This window comes from Lampetra planeri, chromosome 3, assembly GCF_965212315.1.
Source record: "Lampetra planeri chromosome 3, kcLamPlan1.2.h2, whole genome shotgun sequence".
In the NCBI taxonomy this organism is placed as follows: Eukaryota; Metazoa; Chordata; class Hyperoartia; order Petromyzontiformes; family Petromyzontidae; genus Lampetra; species Lampetra planeri.
Window position 1 is genome coordinate 7,689,798 of NC_136109.1, and position 13,237 is coordinate 7,703,034.

Sequence of the window (13,237 nt, forward strand, 5' to 3'; positions counted from 1 at the left end):
TCAACAACAAAAAGGCCTCTCTTCACCATAATGTTCCACGTGATAATTGTGAAAGGGAGTCCACACGAATCGTCCTGGCAAGGGGGACTTTATTGTTCCAACAACACCGACACGAACAATTGTAGGGCATGATCAACTATTGTCGACGAGCAGCCTGTTTTTTAAATCCTTTATATTAAGTTCACTTGCTTGCTTGCTTGCGTGCTTGCGTGCTTGCTTGCTTACGACCGTGCAAATCTTTCGGTCGTTTTTTAACCCACTTCCCGTGATCCAATCGAGCTGACATTTTGCACACAGACTCGTTGTGCGTGACAATAAATTTTCGTGAAAATTTTTTTCCAACATTTTACACTGTTTAGGGGAAAATCTTTAAATATTTAATTACCAATTGCTTAATGGTGGCAGACAATCATCTGACCCATATGTGGCAGCCATCTCAAGCCAGAGGACGAGAGGACTCTAGCCGCCCCGATGCCACGCATATAAAGGATTTATAGTGAAAAACTTTGTTCTTACGGGTTAATTTTTTTTCCCCTGGAGACCCTTCCCTTTGACTCCCACTCCCGTATATATACCGTCTCCTCGTTCCCGCAAATATGTATCGTTCTGGATCTTTCCCCCAATCCCCTATCCCCCGTTCCCACCATCCTTGCCAGCACCCTTTAATTGTTTCTCATGGGCGTGGTCCCTATTTTTCAGATTTTTTTTTTACCAGATAAGACTCACTGAGGCCTATGCATCTATTTTTTAGAAGCGACATGCTCTTAGGTTTTTTCGGTAAAGTCACGTAGGTAAAAAAAAGAAAATTAATTTATTAAATCACGACGTTTCGGAGGCAACATAAGCTTCCGTCTTCAGGTGGAACCGTCACAGCAAAATTACTGTATCAATAAAATTATTGATACGTGACTTTACCGAAAAAACCAAAGAGTATGGACCCTTGCAGTCACGAAAACTTCAAATTTAAAATTAAGCGACTTGCTCACAAATGATCGCCCAATGCAGTGGCGTATGTGGACATTTTTAACAGCCAAAATACTCGAACGTATGTTTCTCAATGTGGCGGCGGGGGGGGGGGAAACTTAAAACTATCTTTATTTCACCAGGGAACGCCGACTGAGCAATATATAGCTCTTTTTCAAAAGCGAGATGGGCCACAAATTAGAACTCAACGGAGTGGCTTATCACGTGGAAATATATAGCAGGAAAATACTCCAAACGCATGTTGATTCTAAATATGTAGGGGAAAACCGGAGGACCGGAAGAAAATCCACACGACCACAGGGAGAACAAATATACAGGCATCGTCGGGGTCGGGATTGAACTCAGGGCTCCTGCATACCAGGCGAGGTAGTTAACATCTCGCCACGTGGCGCCCCTGTGAAGTGGTAATTCCCCACGTGGTGTTTAATCACATTATATAGCAGTCTACCGTCTCCTAAACACACTCCTGCGGAGGGAGCTGGTAGGAACGTTGGGTTGCTCGGTCAATGGCCAGGGTCAACGGCGGCGTGGTGTGTTCCGCAAATATGGCCGACTGTGAGGGCGGACACAAGCCGGCGTGAGTAGGTTAAACGTTGAGTTTTATAAGGGCACCACGGGGTGACCAGCCCCACCCCTCCCACCCCCCACCTCCCCACCCAGCCCAACCCCTCCCACCCACCCCCCACCCAGCCCCACCCTCCCCATCCAGCCCCTCCTCACCCTCCCCACCCAGCCCCTCCCCACCCAGCCCCTCCCTGCACGACGGACACAATAATCCCCTGTGGGCTGGTGTAACCAGGAGGTTCCAACCAATATAACCGTGGGGCCTGTGTCACCTGCACCTAGGCCCTTATGACCTCAACGCCCTCTATACTGTAACGTAAGTTGGGGGCTATTGTAATACACGATTATTATAATTACAAAAAAATTCAAATCTAGGACTACAGACGATTTCTTAGCGAAATTGAATATTTGAATACGTTTTATTTTACATTTTTAATCATGACGCCCAGAATGTATGTACGTCGCCAACCGCGTGACTTGGAGGGTGAGAGTCCACTGCGAAGCATATTACATGCAATTCTATGATTTATAGACCTGCAATATAAACCAGGGTGGCCTTGGACTCGACCACGAAGCCCTGCAATAAGTGGCAAATATGCAATCGATCGGCAACGTCACCACCACCACAAATGTAAACTGTGCAAATATATGTAAAGGTCTCATCTGTATATTGTGCAAAAAATATGAGTTTTCACCCATGCACCTTGCCGCCTACGCTTCTATGCCCACGGAATGCAGCCCTCATCGTCAGCTTTAAAAAAACGGACTGGTACCAGTGCTTGTGAATGTAAGTCTAAATTAAACTAAAACTCAGATGATAATTGTTTTTTTACCCTTCTATCTGGCAACAAAACTGACACCTTTTTTACAAGGAGTCATGTTTGCATAGACCACAATACCTGCAGCCATAATGGGAACAAAACATAACTGATAATATATGCACTGTCCTTGAAGTTGCTTGGTCCACACCCGATCAAATATCAGAGTTATGTTTTTTGTTTGCATTATGACTGCAGGTTTTGTGGTCTATGCAAACATGACTCCTTGTAAAAAAGGTGTCAGTTTTGTTGCCAGCGAGAAGGGTAAAAAACCAATTATCATACATTTTACTGGCAAATGAGGTTTAAATAGTATAAACTAAAACTCAGTTTAAAACGTAGGCTTTTGCGACCAGTATTATTCATAATACAGTTGTTTGGGTTAGATCGCGTTATTTATAAATGTGTTGCAACCCTTCTGTTGAAAGCTTCGGTAATTCGTCTTTAGTACAAGACACTAGTTTTTGAATTTAGTGTGTTGTACTAAAGTAGAATTACCGAAGTTATCAACAGAAGGTGTATTTCGGATCAAATGCTTATGCGGTAAGTGTTATATTCTTTGGTTTTTTTGGTAAAGTGACGTAGGTAAAAAATTAATAAAATGAAACAAGAAGAAATGTTTTCTTTTTATTTATTTATTTTATACCTGCGTGACTTTACCGAAAAACCAAAGAGTATGAATCCTTGCAGTCACGAAAACTTCAAATCTAGAATTAAGTGTTATATTGGACAGACGGGATGTAACATTAGCGTACGACTAAAATAACACCAAAGAAACATTAAATTCTCCCAAACACAGCTGTCAGCAGTGGCAGAGCATGCTTGCCAACAAGGACATTCAATTTAATTGGATAACTTTGAAGTGTTATGCAGAATTACTTATTGCTGTCCAAGACTTGTTATAGAATCAATCGAAATTGAGAATAATTCAAATAATTTCAACCGCTGTGATAGCTATAGACTCAGCGCCGTCTGGAAGCGTATTATTACGTAATACACGACACAGATTTAATTCCTTACAGGTGAGTCACATGCTGAGTGTCTGATTACTGATCTATTACACAATTGCATACACCCCCACCCCCGCCTCTGATCTCGAAACCTGATGGGGTTCAACAATGATGACATCATCCTGCACTATTAAGACCGGAAGCAGGTGGATGGCTTCACTATTCTGGCAAATCGCCCCAAGATGCTGGATGTAATTACCAGCGAAACGTCGTACAACTTAAATTGTAAATGTTGTGGAATCACTCTTCAACACACCGACGGGCTAAAGTAGTGAACTATTTATCTTTTGTCAACGTGACACATTTTTTACTGATTGGCCGTGTCGGGTGGTGGAGGGTTGCGACACATTTATAAATAACGCGATCTGACCCAAAAACCTTTAGAATCAACTAAAACTAATTAATATTTTCGTTATTTTCATTTCACCAGATAAGATTTCACCATTATATGACCTCGCACACTTCATGTTCACAGCAGACATGCCTTTTCACTATTTCTGGTAAAAAAGATGGTGTATTCGTGTGCCTTTTCTGAGTAAATAAGTTATTATTTTGAGAGACAGGGTGTCTGTTTCCCACCGCCCTGTTCTGGAGATCTCCACTGTTTTTTTTGCTACTTGGTGACGGCTTCCTTGCCGGGCGGCCACATCACAATTATGGGACGGCTACCTCGCCAAGGCTGGTCCTCGCAGTATTACAATACAACGTGGGTAAGAGCTCTGTATCATTACTATTCCCGGTGGCAAGGTCGCGATGTACGGCAAACACTTACGATCATAGAGTGATAATATAATCGTTCCGACTGTGCTCCGATTAAAGTCAAGCCTTCAAGGGGAAACCGGTAAAACCAATATTTCGCAAGAGTGCTCCTTTCAACCGCAACCCACAAGCGAATGATAGTTGAGGCGCGGATCAAGAGACTGACACGGAATGATAGACCTTGATCAAGAGCAGGAGCGGGGGCAACCGCAGGTGGTACTCGAAATTAAATAAATCTAGGAGCAAACATGAAAAAGCAGTTACGAGTAGCAACATCGTCAATACCAGATAACATCACACGCCTTGTCCAAAGAGAAGCAGTTCCAGCCATCGCATTAGGGGCGAGTTCATTAAATGTTTGACCAAACATAACGGGCAAATTTTTAAGTTGATAACACTGGTCAACACACTTTTATTGGCATAAGGTATTCCAACGGTTTTAAGGTAATGTTGGGGTGCTGATCCCAAATCTGGCATCAGTTTTTGTCTATCACATCAGGTTTTTGAAATATCAAATATTGCATTTTCAATAAAAACTGCAGAAGAAAAATATTAAATAAATGTGGATATCTACATAAAATTATATTATAAACACACTATCCTAAAAATACAGCACCATATCTTAACACTAAAGCAGTCACTGACTCGCAACAACTTGCAATCATAAGTGACAAGAGTTAATTTCGGGTAAAATCAATGAAAATGTCGTATGCCGATAGCATAAAAATGAGATGTGATAGAGCAAATCTGAGATCAGATTTGGAATCAGGCACCCTGAAATTAGTCTAAAACAGCTGCAAAAGTCCAGGCCAGAATTTTTTTTTTTGACCAGTGTAATTTTGTATGGCCTGCGAATGATGTTCTAAATATCCAAATGGCCCTCGGCAGAAAAAATGTTCCCTACCCCTGATCTAGAGCGTGTCCTCTGAGCAGCGCGAGTTATACAGACAACTGGGAGAGGACTCTCTTGGAAAAGAAGGGGGGGGGGACGACTGGCGCCGCACACCAGCAAAGGATCGAGTCTACAAGGATGAATGGAAATTGAGTCTTGCTGCGGCAAGCTCCAGGGGTGGGCCCCGCAATCAGCCAGGCATGGCAAGAGCACCAATGAGAGAAGGGATGTGTTGCCGAGTGCGAGTTTGGCGCTGACAGATGAAGTATCCATATTCTTGGGTTTTTTCGGTAAAGTCACGTAGGTAAAAAATAAAATAAAATAAAAATCACGTTTCGGAGGCAACACAAGCCTCCGTCTTCAGGTGGAACCGTCACAGCATGCTCGCTGTATCAAGGAAATGAGAAATTCCAAGAAATCCGACCCCATATATATAGGACACAGCAGCGGATGTGAGTGTGAAAGCGATGGGTATTACCTTGTTATCACGGAATGTGATTCTACATTGAGTGTCAGCTCCCAGCAGCAGCTCAAGCAGAAGGCCCTCCTGGGAGGAAGGGCGGGAGAGGCACCACAGGGTGCCTTGCGCGAAGCTGGCAGCTTCAGCCCAGGGAGAGAGCACGGAGCAGTGGACATAACGCCTCAACTCGGAGCCCGCTTAACTCAAAGTTCAGCAAAGAAGACAACACACCGACACACACATAACGCACATATCGGGACTAATAAAATTGCTCCAAAAGTTATCTTTGTGTTTCTAAAAGGGTGGTCATCCCAAGGTTGTGCGTAAAATGTTAGCCGATCGTGAAAAGCATCGCTGTCCAATGAGTCGCATGAATATGAACCGATCGTTGTTGCTCAGTTTTAACAAGCGTAACCATTCGAGGGTTAATTGTACGGATCAATGAGGAGGACATCGCCAGGAGTACTGTGTGGACAATTCCGAGCATAAATGTTCGCATATTTGAGTGTTTTTTAGATATTAAAGTTGCTTAACGCAGAAGAGTCTGAGTGGTTCTTTCCTAAGTTCGTGCATAATAATCTTAATTATGAGAACTGTATCCTGCGGTGAGATCTAAATTTTGAGAGCTGAAATAAACACACTAAAACATAATCGGGAAAAGTTAAAGCGAGAATCATTGTATTATCACTCGTGATAATACAACCCTAGCAACGAAACCGAGCCTAATTTGCATACTCGCAAACATTACATAACTTCACAAAATGACACATTTGTATTATCACGATTGGTAATACAACCCGAGCAACGAAGCCGAGCCTAATGATCATAATTTGCTACATTAGCATAATTTCATAAATTACATATTTTTCACTATATCCAGGTAAATTGCTCGTTAGTTTCGATGTTGTCCCTTTGTTTACCAAAGTTCGTGTGCCTGACACCATTGCAATCATTGACGATTTGGTCAAACAAGGACTGAATGCTGATGTACCGGCCCTGGTGAGACACTGCCTCACCAACACTTACTTTACCGGGAATGGAACATTTGACAAACAAGTTGAAGGTACCCCAATGGGTTCTCCCTTATCTCCAGGCATTCACTCTACATCCGTCCTTGTGGAAGAGGTACGTAGATGACACGTTCGTCATCTGGCCACATGGCCGACCAGCTCTGAACCAATTCCTCAACCACATCAATTCCATACACCCAGCCATCAAATTCACCATGGAAGTGGAAAATGATGGCAAGCTACCATTCTTTGATGTTTTAATCGAAAAGAGACCAGATGGCTCAATGGGACACTGTCTACAGGAAAGTCACCCATACGGATACCTACCTAAAACCTGACTCCCACCACCATCCATCCCAGAAGAATTCCATCATCAAAACTCTACACCATAGAGCTCGATGCATTTCCGACCGCCATCACCGAGCCAGTGAACTGGAACACGTACACCAAGCTCTCAAGATGAATGGATATTCAGACTACACAATCCGTAAAGCTATCTGAGGACCCAATCAAAACCATCACCTTGCCATATATGGCAGGGGTCACCAATTTTTTTCCCAAAATCATGAACAAACACAAGATCCAGGTGCGATTTAACACTACTGGTAGGAACCTCCTGGTTACACCAGCCCACAGGGGATTATTGTGTCCGTCCGTCCGTTGTGCATCCAAAAATGAGGGGTGGGGCTGGGTGGGGAAGGTGGGGCTGGGTGGGGGGTGGGGCTGGGTGGGGAGGGGCTGGTCACCCCGTGGTGCCCTTATTAAACTCAACGTTTAACCTACTCACGCCGGCTTGTGCCCGCCCTCACAGTCGGCCATATTTGCGGAATACACCACGCCGCCGTTGATCCTGGCCATTGACCGAGCAACCCAACGTTCCTACCAGCTCCCTCCGCAGGAATGTGTTTCAATGCAATCGGCGGTGTGGACTTCTCTGTTTGCTTAAACACGTTCATATGATTAATTCTTGATCGTTTCTGCTTGGATTAAATATCGGCCGTTCTTTCGGATTCAGGGGGGGGGGGGCGTCAAGCGTACGCCCCCCCCCCCCCCCGACAGTTTGTAGTTGCTCGCCCTTTAATCCTTTCTAGCTGCTCTTCATTCTGCAGGGCTCCACTCCCCCTACCCCCCCTCTGTCTCTCCTCCCTTGCTCCTCCCACCACCCCCCTCTCTTACCTATATAGCCTCTTGTTACAGCAGCCCTTTTGCCCACTTCAGCAATTGTTTCTTGCTTTGGTTGTCCCACCTGATGACGGACGCTTGTGTTGCGCCCGAAACGTCGTGATTTAATTAATTTTATACCTACGTGACTTTACCGAAAGAACCAACGAATGTGTGAACTGAATTTGAGTCTCTGCCTCGGCTAATATCAGTGGTGAGTTTTTTAAACCATCCCTTTGGTAAACCATCCCAAATCTTTTATTTTTACCTGGCAGCCCTTTAATTGGTGGAAACCCACCAGCAGCACTGTCGTTGACCATCACTGCCATTAACATTAGCTGCCCCGCCCATGCTGCTGACACGTGGGCTACGCCCATTTTAAACCTTTATAAACAGTTTGCCTTTAGAGGCTAACCCCCTTTTCCTGATGACGACCGCTTGTGTTGCGATCGAAACGTCGTGGGTTTTGATAATTGTTTTTTTACCCTTTTATCTGGCAACAAAACTGACACCTTTTTTTACAACGAGTCATGTTTGCATTGACCACAATACCCGCGGTCGGAATACAAACAAAAAACACAACTCTGATAATGTATGCACTGCTAAAAGGCGTCATCTGGTCCAACACCATGTGAGACTAGGCTCTAAGCTGTCTAGGGTGTGGACCAATCAACTTCAAGGACAGTGCACGCATTATCAGAGTTGTGTTTTGTTTTGCATTCCGACCGCAGGTATTGTGGTCAATGCAAACATGACTCCTTGTAAAAAGGTGTCAGTTTTGTTTTGCCAGATAAAAGGGTCAAAAACAATCATCATATTTTGCTACTGGCAAAGGAGGTTCAAATGGTGTCGTGTTTTTTATTATTATTTTCTTTGAACTTATCTACGTGACTTTACCGAAAGACCCAAAGAATATATAGCTCTGTTTCAAAAGTGACCTGGCCACAAATGAGAAGGGAAATTATAAAATAATAAAAATAAAACAAATAATAAAATAAAATTCTCACGACGTTTCGGCCACAACGCAAGCAGCCGTCCTCAGGTGAAGAAACAGAGCTGTCGGAAAGACAACGTCATTAGGACGAAACGCCGTGAGAATTTTATTTTATTATGTTTAATTTGTATTATTTTATTATTTCCCTTCTACGTGATTTTACCGAAAGAACCAATAATATGAATCCCTGCAGTCACGAAAGCTTTAAATCGAAATTTAACACAAATAAGAGCTCAACAAAGGGGCTCGTGATCACGTGATGTTGATTCTAAATGTGGAGGAAAAACCGGAGGACCCGGAAAAAATCCACACGACCACGTGGAGAGTGACACCACAAACTCTACATATGCAGCAGGTGTCGAACCCACGGCCTCCTGGGTTACAGGCGTGCATATCCACCACCGCTATGTTAGTAACATTAACTGGGATTTTTTTTTTACATTAAAGACACACTGATATAAATAAATCGACGCATTGATTTACTACCTTTAATTGCATTCAAATATTCACTTTCCAGATTCCATTGCATTTGCTTTGTAATAGATGGTAGATTTATTTCTCTCAAGCAGGCAGAATTGCAATCATCCAGACTCATGGTTTGATTTTTAAAAAAATACATTCCAATCGAATCATTTATAACATTTCGAGTAGCTACAGCACGTACGTTGAACTTCTTTCGCACCGTACATAGCCGACCGTGGTAATAAAAGATGTGATATAAACCCATTATGACGTGCGACACCATAATTTACAACCCTTCGCAATCCACACTGCTCGACGAAGACCTCCTCTGTGCGATGTTGGCCAGGGGGTTATACGACCTCCTGGTTACACCAGCCCACAGGGGATTATTGTTTCCGTCTATGCAGGGAGGGGGAGGGAGGGGCTGGGTGGGGAGGGGAGGGTGTGGAGTTGAGGTCTCTTGGCCAGCCTAATTAGCGCAGCAGGAACCCCGAAAGTGTCACGAGAGGCAGGGCGAGAGTCCAGCTGTTTCCGCCGCCAAGACCACCAGCCCCGTTGCGGCACCGGTTGGCTGTGGAAAAAACACAGAGCCGTGCCTCGTTAGCGCCAACATCAGGTGGCGCAGCGCGTCTCTCTCGGCGTGGGCGAGAGAGACGCGCTTGAGCCCACGGAATGAACACGGCAGTCAGTGACTTGCACAGCAGACACCGAGACCCACGCGACAACCTCTAAGATGAAAATCTTCGTGGAAGCGTGCTAGTTCGATTCCCGCTCACGGCCAACACCGGTGGCGATTATTTGAACCGGTCCTGGGGCCTCCCCTAGGTCGACTCATCTTCAAATGAGTAACTGGTGCAGTGTGTCAAAAAAAAATATCGCCACTGGAGAGACAAAGGCGGGTGTGTGTGGTGCTGGCCACCCACCCCTTCGTGTGCCGTCTCGGCCTTCATAGGTGCTCGCTAACAGCACTTGCCCCAACTGTGCGTTAAGACTATACGGGGGATCTTTGTCATTGGTGTTACCGTGGGGGAGACGGTAGTGGTAGGAAATGGTGGAAGTGGTGTTGAAAGTAGGGAGACAGTGGTGGTGGTGGTGGTAATGGTTATGAAGAACATATGCACTTTGATCATGAAGATACCGATAGCAGTAGCGGTGATGAAGATGTTGGCACTTAATGTTGGTGGTTTCACCAGTGGTGATTGATGATGGTGGTGGTGGTGGTGATGGTGATGGCACGTGATCATCGAGCTGCGAGTGGTGCTCGTGGTTGAGACTACATGAATCCGATAAGCTATGAAGCTCTTTGTCACATCTGTCCAGTTTGTCACAGATGTCCAGTAAGGTGGGGGGTAAGAGGTTATCTTTGCCCTGGTGTTCACACACAGATTGTCTGTTGAGCCCCATATGAACCCGTAACAGGAGGGCACCAATATCCACCTCGACCTCATGATAGCTGATGACGTAATTACAGAATCAGAATATGTATTGACACTGGAGGAATCTGAGGAGCTTTGACGTTCTAGATTTGAAGCTTTCGTGACTGCAAGGATTCATTCTCTTAGGTTTTTTCGGTAAAGTCTCGTAGGCAAAAAATAAAATTAAAAGTTAATAAAAGTAATAATGGAAATAAAATAATAAATCACGACGTTTCGGAGGCAACACAAGTCTCCGTCATCAGGTGGGACCGTCACAACAAGTGATGCAGTAATTTTAGCTGCGACGGTCTCACCTGATGACAGAGACTTGTGTTGCCTCCGAAACGTCGTGATTTATTATTTTATTTCCATTAATACTTTTATTAACTTTTAATTTTATTTTTTACCTACGTGACTTTACCGAAAAACCCTAAGAAGCTCTTTTTCACAGAGGACAAATACGGCTTCGCTCCCCACCCTACTCGAATTGAGGTGGTGAGGATGCCACTGTTAGTGGCTTTAGTGGTGGTAGTGGTGGTGGTGGTGTTTATGATTGTGATGATGACAATCATGGAAGAGCTGTCGCTATAGATGATGATGATGATGAAATTGGAGTTGATGTCGACTTCGATGGCAAGAACGGTGGTGACAATGGTGGAGAAAGTAAAAGTGCTTTTGGTTTCAGGTTGTTTTATTTATAAACTGGAGGTGACCATGTAGATGTTAGCGGTGTTTTGAAGGTGTCGGTGGTCACGAAAATGCCGGTGGTGTTGAAAACATTGAAATTAACTTCTGAAGTTGATGGTGACAGCATTGGTGTTGGCAGTGGAGATTTCGGGAGTGATGGTGAAGGTGATGTTGACGATGACAATAACATCAATGGCGTTGGTGCTCATGACTATGTCGCAGTTCACGTAGATGGTGATTGTAATTCTAGATTTGAAGCTTTCGTGACTGCAAGGATTCATATTCTTAGGTTTTTTCGGTAAAGTCACGTAGGTAAAACATTAAAATTAATAAAAGTAAAATAAAATAAAAATCACGACGTTTCGGAGGCAACACAAGCTTCCGTCTTCAGGTGGAACCGTCACAGCCCGACAGCTGTATCAAGATTTGAAGCTTTCGTGACTGCAAGGAATCATCTTCTTACCGAAAAAAAACCTAAGAAGCTGTATCAAGTAAAAAAAACGGAAGCTTGTGTTGCCTCCGAAACGTCGTGATTTTTATTTTATTTTACTTTTATTAATTTTAATGTTTTACCTACGTGACTTTACCGAAAAAACCTAAGAATATGGTGATTGTAGTTTTGAGAATGGCAACGGAGGGGTTGTTAGCGGCGGCAGTAGAAACTGAAGGCGATTACGTAGCACGTGCTACCGGTTATTCATGCCTCGGACATTACTAGCCGTGGAGTTGAGAGATGTTTAAGAACCCCCCCCCCCCGTCGATCAGGCACACTCACCGATTTCCCTGGTGCACGTGTTTTTGTCCGAGTTGCAGTTTCTGGACGAGCAGCAGCAGAAGCCCACGATGGGCGTATTACCATTGCAGCTGTAGGCCTTCCTGTAGCTTTCGCAGATTGACTTACTTGCGCAGCCCTGCATCTCCAAGTTTACAGCGTTCATGAATCCCGTAATGCACACGGCCTGAGCACAAGGACATGGGCGTAAGAGACAACAGACAGACTGGAGTCAGAGCAGCAGCAGCAGCGGTGAGGAGAAAAAGCCAAACTCATTATTGTCCACCAGGAGCCCCTGGTGGCCTTTAGTGCGGCCCCTGACGTTCACCCCCCCCCACCCCCCCAACAATACACAAAGTCAGTTTAACACGTAGCCTTTCGCGACCAATATTATTCATAATCAACGTTTTTGGGTTTAGATTGCGTTATTTATAAATGTGTCGTAACCCTCCACCACCCGACACGGCCAATCGTAACAACTGCCTGATTACTAATCTAATATATAATTACAATACCCCCCCCCCCCCCTCAAATCTTTGCACATGATGAGTTAATGATGACGTCACCCTGCTGCTGCTCTATATAAGAACGGGAGACAGAGCAGAGCCTCACCATTCTGGCGAATTGCCCGATGATGCTGGATGCAATTACCAGCGAAACGTCGTGTTACTCAAAAATTGCAAATGTTGTGGTTTCACGCTTCAACACACCGGTGGGCTAAAGCAGTGAACTATTTGTCTTTTGTCAACGTGACACTTTTTTACTGAATGGCCGTGTCGGGTGGTGGAGGGTTACAACACATTTATAAATAACGCGATCTAAACCCAAAAACGTTGATTATTAATAATGCACAAAATGTGAAAACAACCCCTTGTAGGCGGTGGGGCTGCCCTCACACTGATGATGTCCTATCGGCGAAAGTGGCCCTCCTCTAAAAATGTGTGAAGAACACTGGGGTAGGTGGTGAGGTGGCTTTGGCTTACATTCTTTTGTCCAACTCCCCCCCCCGTAAACTTATTTTCCAGCTAAAATTGAAATACAGGCCACGCAGTAATACTTCTCGAGGTCAGATTCGATGAGAAAACACACGGTAGAAAGCAGAGCACACAGTGACTTTGATCATTACATGTGTATCGATAGTTCACATTCCGCGAGAAACACGTGAGATGCGTATTCAGGCCAAACAAAGACCGAGGCACGTGGGTAGCATAATTTCCAATTGGCATCCGCATTATAACAAAAAATTGTT

At 44.4% G+C, this 13,237-nt stretch overlaps 1 long non-coding RNA gene across 1 annotated transcript; it reads right to left on the reverse strand.

The window, feature by feature from the left end:
• Positions 1-9,126: 9,126 nt before the first annotated feature.
• LOC144737458 (uncharacterized) lies at positions 9,127-12,175 on the reverse strand. Its single transcript, XR_013588985.1, has 2 exons — positions 11,992-12,175; positions 9,127-9,685 (listed from the first exon to the last, which is right to left on the reverse strand). It is a non-coding gene; the product is annotated as an uncharacterized LOC144737458 (long non-coding RNA).
• Positions 12,176-13,237: the final 1,062 nt, after the last annotated feature.